Raw genomic sequence first — 21,165 nt, 5'->3', positions numbered from 1 at the left:
GGAGCACTACGCAGAGGGGCCTTCCCTGGGGCTCCCCAGCCTTGCCTGGAGCAAGACAAGTTGGCCTGACTTTTCAACCAGAACAAGATGGAAAAAAAAAAAAAACCCAAGTCTGTGGGGAGGTGGCTTAGCTAATGGCTCCAGCATCTCATCACCCAACTCCATCACCTCCCTGAAGCCTGCCAGAGAGAGAGGAATGTTTCCAAGGGGTCATTTCAGGTTCCAGAGCAGAGGCTGGTGTCTTCATACATTACTCTGGCCTACTGCATTGCTTGGGGAGAGATGGTGCTAGGTTACTCACGAAAATGCATTGACACTTAAATCACCTTTGTTTAGAGCTGTAGTTCCCAAATTAGCTGATAATCAAAACTCCCTGGGAAGTGGGGGCAGGGTGGTGGCTTTAAAAAAACACCAAACCTGACCTCCTCACACCCACACCTGCTGAACCACGGCCACATTGCTCGTAGGGGCAGAGGTGGGAGCCAAACCTATGTAAGTCTGGCTCCAAGACTGCACTCAGCTGCTGGTCATGGACAAGGAGGGGATGGTTACCTTTCCCGACAATTTTAAATTTCCATCTTTGGGGTTTCTTTCAGAGCTATACAGAAATTCTCCTGTCTTCATTGTCCTGCTGTTTCTGACTTTGAGGAAGGAGCTATATTAGTAAGTTAACCGCATGACTTAAATGAGGTGACTAGAAAATCACCAGATTTATTGGCCAGAACTTATCAAGATTTACTACCACAGCTGTATCCCAAAGCTTCTGGAAATGGCTGTTTCTAACATTTGCAAATACCTTTGAATAAAGTACCACTGCCTTCCTACTCACTCACAGTTGAAAATGATGTATCTGGGAGATATATGGTAATTTATGGAATCCCGAATTTCTAGAGCTGTGTGCCAACCCATCCTGTATGGGCTCCACTGCTGCCCCAGGGACAAGGAGATGCCTGGTCTGGTTGGGAGGAACCTTTTAAGACCTTAGTAGCTACCACTTTTTTGTTTATGACCTATCCACATGTTGGCTTATGTGTTGGTGACTCCATGAGTTACAACTGACATTTCCTGGGTTTATGTCTGTGATTGGCACAGACCAATTTGTTCGGGTTCAAATCACTTTAAGAAGTATTGATTGAATACCTTGTAGAAGTAATAGTAATACTACTGCTACTAAGAGAAGTAATAATCATAAAACCACTAATACCACATCACTGTCTAATTGTACTGGAAGCTGGACTCTATCCTCACAATCATCCTAGAAGGTAGGTGCTACTATCACCTCTATTTTGCAAATGGCTCAATCTTAGCTCATGGAAGTAAAGTAGTTTGCATGGTGAGGGGCAAAGAGGTGGAGTCAGGTGCACCTGCTATGCTCTGACCTCTGCTGTATGACCTTCCATTACACCAAGTGCAAGGGTATTACAAAAAAAAAGAGAATTCCCTGGCTCATAAGGGGCCTATCCTCAACTGGGGAAATAAGAACAGCATGTGTATTCATGTATTGATGTAGTACAGGTCATAAAGAGCAAAGTGCCAAGAGGACCAGGAGGAAAAAGACTTAGCAGGCTCTAAGAGATGTGCAGCACAGGGAAAATCAGACTTTGAAAAGGAGAGATCCAAAGTGAGTTAAGGTGAATCAGATGAGTAGCTTAAGAAGACCCTGTGGGAAGCCATGAGGGGGCTGAGCAAAGAATGATGTAACTGGGATGTGCTTTAGAAAAGTTACCTGGCAGCAGTCACTGCCTTAAATACAGTGTGGTAGGCAGGAAGGCCAGTGCTCAGTTTCCAAGAACTATCTCCACAAAAAGTAATGTGCCTGGTGGTGATAGTCTAAAAAGGAGGCTACCAACTGGCTTGTTGAGTTTGTTACTTTGTGACACAGAAACTGTTGAGATTAATCATTCTTTAAAGTTATTACATCCCAACTATCTTGGTTACCTAGAACATTCAAACATGGAGAAAGCTGAGAACTAAAGGGTTTTACAAAGGCAGTAACATAAATGTGTAAAGGTCTTTTGACTTTTGGTTTGAACACCCTTCTAACAAAATAGAAAATGGCAGCAAGCAACAGCAAGAAGCCACCAATAATTCCATGACAAGAAAAAAGTAGACAGGAAATGTTTAAAAATCAAACTCAAGAACTCAAAATTCATACCAGTCTGGAAACATTTGACCCAGATGCAAACAACCTCTGTTTGCCTTACTAAATTATTGTGTCATTACCAATAGATGTGAAAAGTCATTGATGAGACCACAAAGGAAATATTAAATTACAATACCATTCAAGTAGGTAGGCAGGTAGAGGATACATTTAAGACAGAGGTGTCACAAAATTCAAAACATTTTACTAGGCTTGATGCTTCAAGAAACTGGAAAGCTCTCTCCTGTGGAACATTTACTTAGGATATGAGCCAGAAGATACAACAGAGCTAGGCTGATAACAGAAGTGTTGAACCAGCCATCCTGAAACTTCTAGATGTTCCTGACTGCACTCTAGGAAAGCATGCACAAAATGCAAAAGTGTAAGATACTTTGCAGTATAGCTTAGAAGAACCTAAAATGCTCTACCTACCCCTTTGTGGTAGAGCCTCTGTACACTAATTCTAATGCAGTAAATTACATCAAGTCCCTAGACACCCAAACCTTACACTCATTGAGGGAAAGACCATGTCTATCTTGTTTACTTCTCTATCTTGGGGCCTGGCATGGTAACTGAAGTGTAACAGATGCTTAATAAAGATTGGATTAATTTAAAAAAATAAACAGCAAAATGATTAGCCTCAATCAGGAAAATACTACACTTATCGGAACTATCCATTTAAGCAAATAAAATAAGAACTAAAGTTAAATTGTGCAAGGAAACCCAGTTGGAGTTTCTAGCAAGAGTGCAGTTATTTGAACATCTCTTTTTAAATAGGGGGAGAAGGGCATTCCACTTCTCTTTCAATGGCCTTTCTCTTTCTCGTATTAAAAGCTGTGAAGATTGAACAGAAAGGGGAAAGAGAATCCTGCCCACTGGACAGATCATCTAAGTCTACCCTGATCAGCAGTCAGAGCCGAAGGTACAACTAAATTCAGCTACTTTTGTCATAAGACATCAAAAGCTGCATCAAAACTCAAAACATTAGACAACTGCAAAGGCAATTTCTGAACCCAAGGGCTCTCTGTCCTGGGAATGTATTAAAAGGAATTTACATCATGGCAGCCAGCATTCACAGACACATCTTGGAAGGCAAGCACCTGCTCTGAACAGTAGGGTAAAGGACAGAGGTTCCTGATGCTCAGATACAGAAAGGAGTACTGAGGTTGGAAATGGAGGTACAAATTTAAGGAAGCCATGACTAAACAAAAAGAGACATCCATCCTAACAAAGAAGAGACTCCAGGACGGAGCAGAACATCCCCTAACAAAGCCATCCTAAGGGCTACCATGATGGACACCTGGGTGGTGTGATTTTCCAGGAAGCTTTATGGACAAAAGAGGTTTAAACTTAATTAAGAAGAAAAAAGAAGCTCACTGGTGATTTTAAAGATAAGGAAGTGAATAACGAGAAGTTAGAGAAAAATTAAAGCAGCATAGTGAAATAGAGATAAACACAGAAACACTCTGGAAAGAGAAGAAGCAAACAGCTTGAAGCAGAGTCAAGAGAGCCATTAAGGGTAGTGGGGAGGAGGAGTGACAGATGGGCTGGTACTGCTTATGGGCTCCAGGAAGTCTTTGCTTCAGAATTCCTAAAAGGAGTTGCCTCTTAGGAATGTCTCTAAATGAGAGATTCCTAATGAGAAAGCGCAACGTTCAGAACGAATGGATATGGGAGGCCAGTCATAGACAGATTCAATCCACAGGCTCAGTGGGCTCAGGGTATGGGCACTTCTTGCTCTGCTTCTTCCCACCCTCCTAAGTCCCTCTTCTTTAGTCCTGCAGTGTGATTGTGGAAATGAGAGTGGCAATTGTGAAATAGCTCAGAAACTCAGCCCCTTGCTCCCTGAAATGCCTTTCTTTTTTGCACTCCCCACCATCACCACCATCCTCATCACCATCCCAGATCGATTTTCTTTCTCCCTCCCTGGGACAGAGCCGTAAGCCTCTTACTTCCTACTGTGGGATGCTAATCGAAAAAGCCACAGTGGCAATTAGGTGTGTTTCTAAAACAAAAATCTCTCTTCTTGACAGAAAAAGAGGATGAGCAAATAATTTTCATGCCGTTTGCAATAATCCATAGAATGAGAAAAACTTGAGTTATGGGTAAATAAATAGCAGTGTTTCTTCTGTGAACAAGAGACTCCTGATAATGTGCCTTGAATTTCCATTTAAAAGAAAATAGATGTCTGTGAGTTCAGAGGATCAAGCATTTTCTAACTGAAGCATAATATTGTAGATATCAGAGCACTGGCAATAAAATTACCAGAAAATTACCCATTTTTACTTGAATATGAAGATTCTGTCAATTAAAAAATATTTTATCCTGCAGATAAAATGTTTCAGTGAATTACCATCACAGTTCTTTCCACAATACCAGCCAATGAAATAAAAAAGAACTCCACTGAAACATGTCAATACTTACTTAGGCTGAGAACAGGGAAGGCCAGATTCCAAAAAGAACAATAATTGGCTATGTTGAACCCATTCACAAGCAGCAAAGGGGTCTATGGTAAGAGAATGGGGCTACAGTCAAGATGCAGATTCTGGCTGGCACAATGAGTGTTCCTGATCAATCAAGCCTTGTGCTGCAGTCAACTTATTACTCCAGTGACCCAAGAGCAGAACAATCTAGGAATTTTCTTTCAAGAAACATTAACTTTTTTGTATTCACACTTGGGAGTTGAATAAATGTAAGATGTGATTTTATATATTTGGGACTGCTTGGAAAGCATATAGCACTATACAATTACATTTATTAAACATATGTTTACTAAGTGCCTACAGTGTAGCAGTCCCCCCATAAGAGGTCCCTGCTTTCTATGGCCCAAAAGTCTGAAAGAAGAAAGTGGACCCATAGACCAGTCAGTGCATGGAAGGGCCCTGAAGCGGTTTGTGTGTGCACAGTAGTCCCCAGGCAAGGAGGCAACAGTTCCACCTAGGATGGGGCAGAGAGAAGCCTTGAGTCATCTTACCAGATCCGTGAGGTCACCTGTCAAACAGAATCCAAAAGAGCCTTCTGTGAAGGAGCTGTTGATTTTAAAAACTCAGCCAAAACAAATTATTTTCTGATCTTGTAACAGCATTAATCTCATTCCTTACTCTGTGCCCCCCAAACTTCTGATGTTTAACACAGAAATAAGCAGCTTCTGCGTTAAGAATTTTTATTACAAGGCATCTATCAAATCTGATAGAAACATAAGCAGCAGGAAAACTGAAGCATCATCTGAAGTTATCATCTAAAGGACTGATTAATAAGGAGGAATAAAGATCTCCATTTCAGCTGGTCTCCAAAATGAAAGGAAGTGAGTTACAACCCTCCAAAGAGCATTTAAATCACTTCTTCATCAACTTCCCACAACAGCAGGAAAGTGCACTGGTGAACAATGGGAGCTTTGGAGTTGGACAAATGAGAATTTAATCCGATTTCTGCAATTTTCGGGCTCAGCTACTGGCCTCCCTGCCTCTTCTTCCTTGTGCATGAGGGGTGGGGGGAGGGTAAGGGTAATAACAACATCTGTGTGTTGTGCTGGCAAAAGGGGTCAAAGTGACCCTGCACAGAAAATGTGCAGCATGGCTCTCCACGTGTGGTCAAGGCTCTACCAACATTCCACATAAGATAATAAGGCACAGGACTTCAGAAGCACAAAATCAAGTAGATTTAACCACAGTTCAAAAAAATTATAGGAAAAGGAAAAAGAAATAGAGTAAAAAGATTGCTGATTGCCAGGAGCACAGCAGATTTTTAGGGCAGTGAAACTGTTCTGTATGATACTGAAACTGTAGTTACATGATACTACACATTTGTTAAAACCCATAGAACTGTATGTTGTGAACTGAATGTTTATATCTCTGCAAAATGTATATGTTGAAATCTCATCCCCAATGTGATGGTGCTTGAACATGGGGCTCTGGGGAGTGATTAGGTCATGAGAGCGGAGCCTCATGAGTGGGATCAGTGCCCTTGTAAGAAGAGGACTGAGGGCTAGCTTTCTCTCTTTCCACCTTGCGGGGATGCAATAAGACATCAGCCATCTGCAGCCCAGAAGAGTGCCCTCACCAGAACCTGACCACGCTGACACCCTGATCTTGAATAACTAGCCTCCAGAACTGTGAGAAATAAACTTCCATTGTTTACATGCCTACTAGTCTATGGTACCTTATTATAGCAGCCCAAACTTACTAAGACCCTATACAACACAGAGTGCACTCCAATGTAAACTATGGACTTTAGTTGACAATAACAATATCAATATTCATTCACTGATTTTAAAAAATGTACCACACTAATGCAAGATGTTAATTAAAGGAGAAACTGGATGGGAATGTGGAGCGAAGAAACATACGAGAATACTCTGTATTTTCTGCTCAGTTGTTGTAAAAATGTAAAACTGCACTAAAAAATAAAATTTCTTAATTTAAAGATGCATGAGAAGAATAACACATAGCAATTATGTGACGGCAAACCAATTCACAGAGATCCCAAGTACAATTAACACGTAAATATTATGAACAGGAAACAAAACTATGGCAAGGGCCTTTTGGTATTCTAAAGAGGGTAAATCTATTCATTATGCTCCTTGATAGAGGCCATTCTGACAGTCTCAAAGGATCTCTTCAGACTGTTGTCCTCCCTGGTTTTATGCTGGACCAGACGCTGGATGAGACATGTGGTACCCATTACTCAGGAGGAGCCCTCTGTGTACTGTCATCTCTCCCCACTGCCACGTGTTTTACCATCATCTCAAGAAGTGACACTTACAAATGGATCACTATAAATCAGGCCTAAGCTAACAATACCCTAACTTCGAGGCAGGGTCATCAAACCTCTGGTGCCAGGATATGGCTTACCCCTTCTCTAGGATGGAAACATTTATTTTAACCCTTCTTAGCCCCAGCAAGGGTCCAAGGCAGGAGGTGCGCTCAATCCACATATACAGGGCAGTGTCCTCTGAAGCTTGGCATGGGAGGACACAGGTCATGATACAAGTGGGATCTTTCCAGCTCCCTACATTTATTTAAACTGAAAACAGCTATAAGAGACACCTGGTTTCCTGGGAAGCTATGATTCAAACACTAAAAATGTAAAAATGCACACATACAAAAAGAGTCAACATGAGGGACCCAGTAACTAATCATGTCCTATCTAAGGCAGGAAAGGCCTAGAATCCTCCAGGGTCAGAGGAAGAGGCCAGTGGGGATGGTGTAAGGTCTCAGGTACTGTGGGAAGTGACAATAATATATAGTAACTAGATACCATTTTACATAACAACGAACCTCAGAGAAAGAAAAGTATTTCTTTTCCTGCTCTCCTTCTAGCCTAGCGATTGAGACAAGGAGAAGGAAAGTATCGGCCCAGCATTCTGGACCTCTTAACGCCTTTCCAAACTGGACTCATCTCCTGTCTCCCCACGCACAGGTCACTGGCTCTAAGCCTTGCAGGCCATGGCAGTGAGCTAGAACTGAGCAAGGCTGTTCTGGATTCAGCCTACTGCTTCATGTGTCTTCTTTTATGGCCAGCTGGTTTTCCTTCAATGCTAACTATTTAAAGGCTGCTTTTAAAATAAATTTAAGAAAGTCAATGTAAAGAAAAACATCCTTTTAAACATCCCTATAAATACTACTCCAGATTAGGCAAAAATTATGAAGGCAAAACAGAAATTGTTGGAGTTTGGGTCACTCCAAATCCCTTATTTCAGTGTGGGAGAAACTTGAGACTCCCCCAGAGGAGGAGCAATTTATATAAAGGTCACAGCAGAGCTGGAACCCAGACCAGGTCCTGTGAGTCTGCCTCCAACGAAAGAGACATTCCCTAAGGAACAGAAACCTTCTGATCAGATGGCATATTAGGCTGAAAAGAACTGTATAGGGAAAAATAACTTATGCCTAAACACAATTTGCTCTTGTTTATGGCTTCCAGCATGCCAAAGAAAATGACAGAAAGCAATGGATGGTATCCTTCCCTCCTTTCCTCTCTCCCTCTCTCATTCAGTCACCAAATATTTGGGGACCTAGACACTGTGGTGGGGACTGAGACATAAAGCTGAATAAGGATACACTAGCTCTGCCTTGGAGGAACTCAATCTAAGCAGAGGTCCAGCTACCAGGTAATGAAGCACTCCCTGCTGTAACCACGGGGAGGTGGGCTCCTGGAAACAGAGGGGTGAGAGAGAGAGAGGCAACACAAGCATAACTCGGCAGAGTGTCTTAGTAATAATGTTTATTATTCTCTAATTATAAGTGAAGTATAATACTCCACTACCACTTCCTCTAATTATCTGTGACACGGTATGCCTTGCCTATTTCAGCAAGATAAATCCCAAAAACCTCCTTTAAATTAACTGTCTAAATTTTTTTAAAATGCATAGCCTTATCAGCAAAACACCATATACATGCAAATAGGTATATTTATATATAAATTACATAAATATCACTATTGCGTACACTATCTTGATGTATTATTGTCCTACTATGCATATTATAAAACATACACAAAAATAGATACTTTAAAAAATACATTCTAATATTTTCTTCCTGCATGGAAGAGGTGCATGTTATATACCCTCCTTTAGAAATTACTGCTCTGGCTCAAGGCTTCTCCAAAAGAGAGTCCATAACCTTTCTGGCTGGAATCTGTTTGGCAGGTGAAGGTAAGGAGAGGAGTTGGGGATGGTTTTAAAACTCCAGCTCCCTAGTCTGCCTCAAAGCTGACTAAATTAATCCTCCAAAAAGGGCCTATGAATCGGCATTTAACAAGAGTCTCAGGTAGCCTTAAATTCACTCAGGGCCTAGAAGCACTTCTCTGGATTAGATACATTTTCCCAAGAGGAAAAAACAGTTTAAGAATTTCCTTAATGCAATAAATCTGTTTCAAATGCTCACTATCCAAGAATGTTCACTCCAAACAGCAAGGACAGTAAATTGATTTTTTGTGTGCCAGTGTCTGTCCACACACAGCTACACAGAGAAGATCCCACTTTCTTCTGGGTCCCGTGGCTTCCTGCTCAAAGCCCCAGACAACTAGAGAGCCAAGGCCTGGTGGCTCCCCTTCCAGGCAGCTCCCCGCCCCAACCCCAGATTAGGCTTTGGAGACACCTCTCCACACTTGCTGGTAGCCAGTTACCCACCTTGTCAACCTCAAACCAGTCCTGGTCAGCCACATTAAGACACTCCCTTCACTGATTTCAGTTTTATCTCCTGGGTCCCAGGAGGTCCCATCATTTGTTCGATGCTGTTCTTAATGATCTGTCATCTAACCTACTGGTTTGGAGGGAACACAAGGCTTCAAGCTCTGAAGCATCAGTTTCACACAGGAAGATGCCCTGCTCCTAGGCCCCTGATCACACTTTCTCCCCTCTCATGCACCTGCCTTTTCCACCTCTTCTCAGAGCCCTCTCCTGGCAGAGACCAGCATCAACCACCATCTCCTGTACATTTCAACAGAATTGTATGTCTCTATTACAATACTCAGTCCCATTACTTCTTAGGACAGCTTTGTGCATAGATTTCTATCATTAACTCAAAACTGTAAGCTTCTCAGATCCTGAAACTGCCTTACCCATCTTTAAATTCCTCTAACGCCTCTCATTTACACATAAGCATGGTTCAGTGGATGGTTCATTGTGCAGTGGATAAGCTGCCTATGACACTCTGTTACAAACATTCTATTATATGTTTAGGTGACATAGTAACAATGTATGACAGCTATATTATTTTTGCACGTTAGTAAAATGATTATTACATAGATATACACAGGCCCAAGTTCAAGCTCTTCTACTTGCCAGCAGTGTGATCTTTGCAAAGTCACTTAAAAGCTCTGTGAGGCAGTTTTCTCATCTAAAAGATGGAGAAATACTACTACATCCTTAATACTGTTGTGAGATTAAATAAATTTATAAATATATTACAGTTAGAACCATGCCTGGCCATGGTAAAGATTCAATAATCGTTATTTATCATTCTATTAACTTGACACTTATCAACTATTACCATTGACTCAGGCTGTATGCTACATAGTTGGACTATTAAAAAAAACAGGAACAAAATAAAACAAAACAAAAAGATCTCACCGTAGCTTGAAAGACAGAGGGGGTACAGGAAATTATATAAACTATACAAGTGCCACTTCAAGAACTAAACAATGTAAAGATTTGCATGTACCATAAGAATCAGCAGATGGATGAATGGAGAAAGTTCTCAGTACCTAGGGCCTATTAATTGCTGGAGAAGCTCCTAACACGTCCAATCTCTCAGAGCTTCGACCTTCTGGAGAAGGGGATGCAAGTGGTAACAGCACCAAGATCCCTTTCTCAGATTATATCCATGCTACTTCATCCCATGTGTGTGTACCAGATGACAGGGTGAACCAACCTTCCTAGTTCCTTCAGATCAGAAGGAAGGTTGGGTGCCCCCACTCCAAATTTGTCTCTGCATTACACCTCCAGGTCCCAACATCTCTCTGCACAGCTTCCCAGAAATCTCCGTCGAGTTACATGGCTGTGAGCAGACAGGCACTAGAGTTCTGACACAGGCACCAGTTCAAGGATCTACCCCAGGGCTCTACTGTGGGGATGCTGGGCCAGCCACCAGGGGAGTTGGAGTGCTAGGACCTTGGAGTAGAGCAAAAACAAACACTGAAGGAGCCTGAACAAAAGCAGTATCTCCTTCTATACTTCTATACCAGTGAGGAATGGAAACCTAACTCACAGGTGCTTACAGAAGGTAGGGAATGTATTAGCTCATACGACTAAAAGGGCCAGGGATGCTATCTTAGTGAGGGTGACCAGGGAATGTCTCTTTGAGAAAGGACATTGAACAGATACCAAAACGAAGTGCAGGGTAAGCCACATGGCTGGCTGGCTGGGGAATGAGCAAACCAGATAAAGGGGACAACAGATACAAAGGCTCAGGAGAGAAGTGGAGTACAGTGAGTGAAGGATAAAATGGCAAGAAAAGAGGTCAGGGGGGTGACAAGGCCAGAGCAGCTCAGGCTTCGTCCCCCAAGGTAAGGACTGTGCCACCTACTGAACAGACAAACCATGGCCTCATACTCATACCTGGGACTCACTCCATCCAAATCTTGTAGACCGGGTGTTAGAAAGAGGTAGATTCCCATGGAAAATCAAGAAGTAGAGTACCAGGAAATAGAGTAATGCATATTGTATAGAAAAGAAGAGGAGAAAAGCACAGCATCTATTAACAGAACACTCACAGAAATCCAAAAGCCAACTTCAGTTGGAACACACTCCACTTCTGCAGTCACATAACATTTTACAATTGCACAGCCTGGTGATGATGTGAGGGTTTTGGAATCATAACACTAACATAGATATCTCTCTGTATAATGCAAATCTTTTTTTTTCCCTCTTAGGGGAGAGCGTGAATGCAGTCCCCTACTACCATAAATTATGCAATCAAGTTTCCCACATTTGGGGAAATCACAGGGGTCTGCACATCTGGAGTCCAATGGATAAGCCTCACTCTGGGAAAACCACCTTCGTGATCATGGTATGTCCCCTGCCAGGTAAGTATTATGTAATGCAAATCTGAATGAACCAACTCCAATGCCCAAAACGGAAAACGCACACGCACGCACACATGCACGCACAGTCTGACAAAAATGACTTGATTAATAAGACCACATTAATAAGACCACACAGTGATTCTTTCATGGCTTTGTTCTTGCATGCTTCTAATTACTTTACAACCCCCTTATAAAGGACTGGAAGCAACACAAATTTATTATGTCTGTTTCAATTTGAGCACCGTTATTACATGATCTGATCATGATCTGTTCATGGCCAGGCTTCACATTAGAGATTGGAAATTAAAAAGTGTGATTTTGTTTGTGTGTGTGATTTGAGCCAAAAGCATCAAACAAGAGAAGGCTCATCAACAGACACATTAGATTGGTGTTCAAAATGTAGCCAGGAGGTACAGGAACCTTAAGCAAGTTCATAGGCCAAGGTGGCCCATGCCGAGGACCCTCATGCAGGTGAGGGTCAGGGGACTCCTTAATTTTACAGAGCTTCAGTCAGTCACGGTCCAAAAGTAATTACAGAAAGCAGAGGGAGGAGCTATTTATTCATTCAAAGTTAGCTCAGTTCTTGCTATGGAGAGCTTACAGTTCTGTAAAGTATTGAAGAAAAGGGTGCCAAACCTGCTTTCAGGGGGTTCCAGCGCAGGTGGACACCAAAAAAGGGAGATGGCAGTATTTCAACACAGAAACATCTACCTAAGTCCAGAAGAGGTGCCCCATGGTAAAATTATAGAATGTCTCAGGTTTTGTTTTTTTTTAATGAATGGTGCATTGGACACATTTAGTTGCAAGTGACAGATATGGCAAACTGACTCAATTTTTTTTTTAAGTGTGAGAGGGGAAATGAATTTTACTTATAAAGGTAAAATGCCCAGCTTAATGCCAACTGTAGCCAGAGCTGGGTTCAGAGTGTCAACTGTGTTACCATATACCTCCATGTTTGCATGTGTGAGCCTGCATACACAGCCTGTATCACTGGTGACTTTTGTTCTCAGCAAGCACCAAGTGCTCCCCTTGTGGGGCTAAGGGACAACAGCTGTGGCACCTCCACATTATATCCTGGCAGCTCAGCCATGCTGGTGAAAAAAGAGTGCCTTCGCCCTCATCTTTCCAAAACAAGTCCCTAATGGGGTATCTTTGGGCTGACCCAAGTCAGGTACCCATCCAAAGATAAATGACTGTCAGAGAAAGAAATACACAGACTGTCCAGGCCTGGGCCATGTGTTACACATCACCCCACCCCCACCATGGCCTACAATGAGGAAAGAAAGTCAGGGTGCAGCTGCCAGAGCCAGGGAGATGGATACTTGGAACGCAGAACACAGCAGACATTCATGCCAGAAAAGTCAGGCATGACCTTTAAGCTCAAATGTATCCAAAACATGCATTAACCCGATTATGTAGCTCTAACATGGAAAACTGGGGATCCCTGGCCAGGGCAGGAGTAGGACCATAAATGAGTCCACAGGGCTCCAGGCCAGACAATCCTTCCCAGTAAACACAACCCCATGTTGTGTCAACCCATCATTTCCACTTCACTCCTTTGCACTTTGGAAAGATCCCTGTTCCTAGCCCTATAAGAGACCATTTGAAAACACATATACTTTGGTGATGCATCATTATATAAGCTCTTTCTTCACCGGTCATTCGTCCATCCACCCAAACACATTTGTTTTGATCACTGTGAATTTATTGAAGTTCAATAAGAAAGGATACAAGTCAAGGATTTTAATTCTGAACATTTGCAAAAGCAAAATACTATCATTTATACCACCAAATGACACTAGAATACTGTACCTATTCCATGAAAAACTACTGAAGTGGCCAACAACTTTTCTTAACATGCTAAGTATAGAATTATATATATAAAATTTCCTACCGGTTTCTGATATAAGATTTGGCCAATATGCTATGCCAATTGTTGGTAACGTGCTTGCTCCTGTATGGCAGAGGCTTATAGCCGAGGAATTACATTTCCCAGAATCCTCCAGTCAGGGTCTAGATTAGATTCAGACAGTGAGAGGCCCTGCTCAGAGACATGCAAGAGCAGGAGAAGCAGAGCATAGGTTCTGACCCTAAAGCAATGAGTAACAGGCATTTGAGATTCAGCTGAGGGCAGCAGGAGGCTATGCCAGCAGCTTCCAGCATGCTCCAGCAAATCACCCACCTCGGTATTGCTGAAATCATGGGTGGCATATCCCCTGAGATCCCTACACTTCTTGGTTACCTAAAAATCAGAGTTGGCTTTCTCTGATGTTTGTTTCCTCAACCATTCCAATTATTTTGTAAGCATTGAATTCTGTGTTAAAGCTCTTCGTGTTTGAAATACCTGGAGGGATTTCTGTGTCTTTCCTCATACTTTCAAAAGTCTAAAATTCATCAACAGTGTATCTGCCTAACGTAGCACACAAGCTAATAATAGATCATTTCAAACCTAAGGAGAAAGCCCAGGAAGACTTTGGGTCCTGTTTCATGAGGCTGAAAATTTCACTAACTTCACTTCAAACTTTTGCATGATATATGTTAGACTTAAGTATCAACCCATTGTCCACAAAACATGTTGCTTTTCCAATGACAAATGGACTGTTAAAAATACTACCAAGAGAGGAAAGGTTGGGGACGGATAGATTAGGAACTTGGGATGAATAGATACGCATTACTATATATAAAACAGATAAACACCAAGGACCTACTGTATAGCACAGGGAACTATATTCAATTTCTTGTAATGAGCTGTAATGGAAAAGAATCTGAAAAAAAATATATATATATGTATGTATATATATGTATAACTCAATCCCTTTGCTATACACATGAAACTAACATTCTTCAATAAAAAATAAGAATAAAAAATACTATCAAGGAGTCTGCAAATAAAGCAATATGGTGCTTTTTGCACTAAAAATTTGGCACTAAAAATAAGATGTATTACTAGACAGTCAGAGGCATGGGTAGATGGACAGATACTGGTGATGGATATATGAATGTTCATGGTAAAATTGCTTCAACTTTGCTGTACATTTGAACTTTTTCATAATAAAATGTTGGCGGTCAGGAGGGAAACATTATCAGCTTAAATCTAAAGAATAACATTGGTGGAAGTAATATTTCTAAGTGATTTTTAAAACTCAGTAGGATTTTATTTGCCTATAATCTAACTTTTCTAACATTATTTCTCTTTCAATATTGGCTTTTCTTTGTCCTTTGTCACACTTAAAAGCAAGTTAAGCACTGTGACTCATCACCCTTAGGGAAATCTTTCCTCCCAAAAAACAGCCCTACAGTATCACTAAATACACACATGTAAAATTCATAATTAATTATTCAATAAATATTTACAGGTCATCACAAATTATACTCTTTAAAGTCCTGAGAAAATTAGAGCTTGATGATTAAATCACATATTACTTTCCACCCTGTAATTACCATAAGCCAGTGGTATCATTAGTAGTTTACAAATTCTACACACTAGAGTGCATCTTACAACTCACTCACAAAAAACAGCATTATTCCTACTGTTTTAAAAGGCTATTAATAAGGATTTATTTAAATCACATTTCCAATATTTTCATAAGTAAAATATTCTGCTCTGATCTCCCACACATTAGCAAAACATCTGTTCCTTATTTAACAAATACTTTTTGGATATCTCTGCTACAGAAGGCACTGTCCCAGGAGAATAGGTTACGCACAGTCCTTCTATTGGGGCTTACATTCTAGTAGGGAAGGAAATAAAAGCCAGATAGATACATTAAAAGGTAACTTTAGATACTGATGAGCTCCTTAAGAAAATGCGTAAGTAAGGCAGTGAGATGAAAATGACAGGGCAATGGGTAGTGGAAACGGGGAGTGAGGGTGGTGTTTTGGGTAGGGTAGGAGGGGGTTCTATCTTGGACAAGTTGGCCAAGGAAAGCTGCCTGAAGTAAGAGAATCTGAGCTAAACCCTGAATAATAAGGAGGAACCAGATTCTAGAAAGGAAGATTCCACTAAGAGAGAACCCCACATGCAAGGGCACTGCAGAGAGAACCGACTTGGCAAATTCAAGGAATAAGCAGGAAAGGGGCTGGGAGAGGAGGACAGGGCCAGGATCTTGCAATAGCCTTGCCAATGAATGGGTTTTGATTTAATTGTAAATGAAATGAGAAATAATGGAGGGCAATAAGCTCTCTGCAATAACAAAATGAACTTCCAGAGTAAACACAGTTGCTTCTATGTATAAATTATAAAGACTGCAATATAATGCCAAGGTTAGTGAAAATAACACAGCCACTACAAGGATGCCCAAAGGTCTGTGGTGATGCTGCTAACTGCTGCTGCTGCTAGACAATAATAATGAGAAGAAACAATTACTAGGCACTTCATGTGTGTCCAGAACTGGGACACATATTTTACAAGCCCCCGTGAGTGAGGTAAGTCTCTGCTTTCATTTTGCAGCTGACCATCCTGAGGCTCAGAGAAAGAAATGACCTTCCCTAGGTCACACAGCTGTCATAAGGCAGTCTGGGTTTGAACGTGGATTCTGGGAGCTCCAAAGCCCATCTTCTTCACCATGGAATCAAAAAACCCATTATATGCAAGCCCTTTCAATGGCATGCTGGGGAATTCGGCAGCATCTATAAACTGGTCATCACTGAGACAGGTACTGCTCTCCAGTTCGTTTTATCCTAGCACATCCTAACCTGAGTAGATATAAACATACACACACACACACACACGGGTGGTGGGGGGAAAGGAGATGGAGAAAAGATACAGAAAAAAGAAAAACCTAGCTGCAAGTTGTCTTCCAGTCAAAGTTTATCATCTTTTCCTGTGGCAACAGCAACACACTCACAATCTGCTTGGTTCATAAAAGTAAAAGGCAGTGCTACCTCGCAGTGGGCTATAGTTCATATTTTCCTTTTTGGCCCATGGTAAACAAGTTATGGTGTTTTATTCCTGCGCACCCATCACTCAAGCCTTAGAAGAAAAACATTGTTCCCAAATGTTTTCTTACTGCAGTGTCTTTGTGCACTGGTGATTGCTGTAATTTAACCTCCATAATAAAACAGAATCATCACTGGATGACAATTTATAGCACACTTTCAGAACTGTTTACTTCTTCCCTCTTGCTCCATTGTGATTACGATTTACTGGTGTTGTCTGCCCTTGGGGTGCACTCCTAGAGCCCTGCCAACAGCCAACAGGTCAGACAAGGCTCTCACATAAGGCACCGAAATACTTTGGATGCAAGAGCCAGGCTACATCTTAATGACCAGGAAGGGCTCCATGGCTTGATCTACTCGTGTACACAGTGAAATAAACTAAAGCATTCCAGGTAATTCAGCTGTCCACCATAGAATTATGCACCTTCCTGGTAAATCACTTAGATGACACACACACAGAAGCCAATGTTATATAATTATTTGCCTGGCTGGATCACGGGCAGAGGAAGGGGGTGGTCGTACAGGGAACAACACTGGGGCAATATTGGGAATGACAGACAAAAAAATGGAAAAGACAAGACAATAAGACTTGGACTCTAGAGGCACGAAATCAAGTATCAGGAGTAGCAAAAGGGCTACAGCAACAAATCTTCCTACAAAAGATCCAACCTAGTAGTCCCTACAGGGCCTTCAACTACTGTGGGATGACTCTGGTTTCAGCTAATGTAGAGACAGCAAAAGTTGAGCAATTGCCAGCATCAGCCAGGCTATTAAAGGTGCACCCATTTTAAAGGAATCCTTAAGCTAAAAAGGGTTATGCAGCTACAGAAATGGCAGACAGGGCCATCAGAGTCAGATGGACTAGATCTGCCATATTTTCCCTCTGTGACCCTGGACCTGCCTCAGTTTACTCATCTGTGAAAAGGGTGAAAATACCACCTACTTCACAAAGTTGTTGAGAAAATGGAATGCAATAATTTGTAAAGCACAAGGTGGGGACCAGATACAAAGAAGCTAACTGAAGAATCGTTCACTATACAGTTATCATTGCTCTGTTGCTCGAAATCCATATGTTTGTCAGTATAGCACCATTAGTATTCACCTTCTCAGTCTGCCATCCTGTGGATGGATGTGTATCTATCAATGGCTCACTTTGTGTGTGTGTGTGTGTGTGTGTACACACCTACAACTCATACCAAAGGTTGAGTTACTCACACTTTCAGCATATTATCATCATGCAAGGCCTCCTCTTGACTATACTTTCCCCTTCAGCCCTGACCCTCACAGATACCCATTCTAATGAATATGATAGATAACCTTAACTGTGCATGTGTTTATAACAGATGCATGTTGTTTTACATGTTTTTAATTTCTATAGATACTATTATGCTGTAAGTCTTATTCTCTTTCTTATGCATTGTTTCACTCGAGATCAATGTGGGTTGCTTTGTTACGTCCAGTACATTTGACCTGTCCCTTTCCCTAATGAGGAGGTCCTAGGGACTCTACAACAACCCCCAAAATAAGGCTGCAATCAGCCTCCTCATCTCATCTTTCCTGACTACATTTCTTCAAATCAAGTCGCATAGCTTAGATAAATTTATCTTAAAGGGTAGTTAGGGGAGGGTATAGCTCAAGCAGTAAAGCGCATGAATATCATGCATGAGGCCCCGTGTTCAATCCCCAGTACCTCCTCCAAAAATAAACAAATGTAATTACCTCTCCCTCAAAAAATTAAATTAAAAAAAGAACAATTCATATATGTAAATTAAAAAAAATGTGCAGTCTATTGTGTATATGTATTTACATGCAATATATTGTATATGTGTAGTCAAATTGTAACAATTCTACCTAATAAAACTGAAAAATGAAAAAAAAAGCAAAACAAAAAAAAAGGGCAGTTACATCTGTTCTATGAAGGATTAAAATACAGATGTAACTATTAAAATTGTGAGGCAGCTATGTCTCTGTGACGCCTGGGCTCCTCACCTGCGTCACTTCATTAGACACTGGCCTAAGTCTGCCCACGCTGGACACCAGCCTACGGTCCGCTGAAAGTCTGGGGCTGATGAACTCAGGGTTTTCTTCCCTGAATGTTCTGTTTAATCTGCATCTTTGCCTTCTCTCAAACAATCGAGGGCTGTGAAAGGACCAAGCAAAAGCCTCAGAGCATTGCCCCAGCCCCTAGGAAAACACTGCAGTGCCAAGCCCATTCCACATCTCCTTTCTCTGGCAATAAGAAGCCAAAGGGGCAGGTCAGATTCCCCAAAGTTGGACAATCTGGAACTGATCCATCTGCTAACTGTAGCTGAAAATAAAGCAGGGTTCTTGGCTTCCACTGAGAACAGGCCTCTTACGGTATCTCCCAGCACAAAAGAGACCACAGGACCATGCAGCCCCTCCTTCTGAGTGTGCCCTGGGGTTTATATGTCTGGGACTGCACAAAGGCTCCATTTTCTCCAGTCACCAAAGCACACTCAGTGGAGCAGAGGGACAGAGGACAAAGGGGCCGAGCCTTCCACTGAGACTGGGAGGAGCCTTCTCATGGGGCAGCTTCCAATTACTGAGAGGGCAGAATACTTTTTCAAGAGGAAGGGTAGGTGAACATAAATCAAAAATAGAGAGAAAAGTAGGGAAGATGGCAGCCTTGCCTTCCCCGCAAAGGGAAAGAGAGACAGCCAATGAGTGATGCAGACACAGAAGCAGAGACAGAAGTGTAAACCCTCCTGCAGCTTCTGGCAACCTCAGCACAACACCCTACTTTTAAGTGAACACCTACTGCTCCCCCAAGTGGTGAGGTGTTGGGGTGACACAGGGAGCAAGACAGACACAGCCACTGCCCTAGTGGCTGTGAAGAGAAGCATTCAAATTACCACACAAACAGCATTTATCCCACTTCCACAGGCTCTGTGTGGCCTATTAGCAGGCCAGTTCATCTCTAAAACTAGACTCAAGTGGCTACCCCTGGGGCTCACTGCAGGATGAGATGGCATTGCTCATACTTGGTTGCACATTAGAACCTTCTGGGGAGGTTTTGAAAATTCCCCCTGCAAGGCTGCACCCCAGATTAAGTCAATTAGAATCTCTGATGGAGGGGTTGGCATGAGTATTTTTTTAAGCCTCCAAGTGATTCCAACCTGCAGCCAATTTTGAGAACCAAGAGGTGAATCTCTTTCTGCCTGGAATATGGTCCCTTGACCAGCAGCATCAGCATCACCGAGGAGCTCATAGGAATTGCAAACTCTTGGACTACTGAAATGGCCTCTTCATTATAACAAAATTCCTGGGCTATTCTGATGAACTTTATGTTCTGGAAAGTGCTGAGATCATTCACCTTAAGTGCTTAGCGTGGTCCCTGGTCCCTGGCAGCCACCATTTATGAGATCTTATTAAAAACCTAAGGACAGACAGCACAGCACAGGGGTTGAAGGAAGCCTGCCTGGGTTGAAATCTCAGCTACTCTTGACATTTGGTGTAGTAAGTTTCTTATAATAATAAGAAACAGGGCCTCAACTGCTTTACCTGACACATGGGTTAATAACTGGTAATAACTCTACCCAACTCAGAGGGGTTTGTGAGTATTAAATCAGATAATATATGGAGAGTGCTTAATACATGCTTGTCAGAGTCAGCACAACAGTGCTGTTGTGATTACAGCTCTAGGGATCCAGCTCTTCAGAGGACAGCACTGGATTGATTAAATGTCAGAGCTGAAAGGAATTCACCTTAAACTATAAAGGCACTTTTCAACCAATGATGCTGGGACAACAGATATCCACAAGCAAAAAAATGAAGTTGGACACCTACCTCACAACAAATACAAAAACTAACTCAAATCGGATCAAAGACCTAAATGTAAGAGCTGAAATTATAAAACTCTTAGAAAAGAACATAGGCACAAATCTTTAACAATATTGATTCTTCCAATCCAAGAGCATGGAATATCTTTCCATTTTTTAAAGTCTTCTTTAATTTCCTTCATCAATGGTTTATAGTTTTCTGTGTATAATTCTTTCACCTCCTTGGTTAGATTTATTCCCAGATATTTTATTACTTTGGGTGCTATTTTAAAGGGGATTGTTTCTTTACTTTCTTTTTCTGTTGACTTACCGTTAGTGTAAAGAAATGCAACTGATTTTTGAACGTTAATTTTGTAACCTGCTACCTTGCTGAATTCTTTGATCAGCTCTAGTAGCTTTTGTGTGGACCTTTTAGGGTTTTCTATATATAGTAACATGTCGTCAGCATATCATGACACTTTTACCTCTTCTTTTCCAATTTGGATCCCTTTTATTTCTTTCTCTTCCCTGACTGCTGTGGCTAGGACTTCCAGGACTATATTGAATAGGAGTGGTGATAGTGGGCACCATTGTCTTGTCCCAGATTTTAGTGGGAAGCTTTTGATTTCTCACCGTTGAGAACTATGCTGGCTATAGGTTTGTCATATATAGCTTTTATTATGTTGAGATATGTTCCCTCTATACCCACTTTGGCAAGAGTTTTTATCATAAATGGGTGTTGAATTTTATCAAATGCTTTTTCTGCATCGATTGAGATGATCATGT

The 21,165-nt window shown here is 41.6% G+C and overlaps 1 protein-coding gene and 1 non-coding gene across 2 annotated transcripts in view; both read right to left on the bottom strand.

The window, feature by feature from the left end:
* Positions 1-21,165, bottom strand: part of CACNA2D3 (calcium voltage-gated channel auxiliary subunit alpha2delta 3) — a 778,957-nt gene that overhangs the window by 584,816 nt on the left and 172,976 nt on the right. The gene's annotated exons all lie outside the window — the stretch shown is intronic.
* LOC116284076 (U1 spliceosomal RNA) lies at positions 11,507-11,670 on the bottom strand. The gene has a single exon (XR_004193860.1). It is a non-coding gene; the product is annotated as a U1 spliceosomal RNA (small nuclear RNA).

This window comes from Vicugna pacos, chromosome 17 (assembly GCF_048564905.1).
Source record: "Vicugna pacos chromosome 17, VicPac4, whole genome shotgun sequence".
In the NCBI taxonomy this organism is placed as follows: Eukaryota; Metazoa; Chordata; class Mammalia; order Artiodactyla; family Camelidae; genus Vicugna; species Vicugna pacos.
This window is presented reverse-complemented; position numbering and strand designations above follow the sequence as displayed.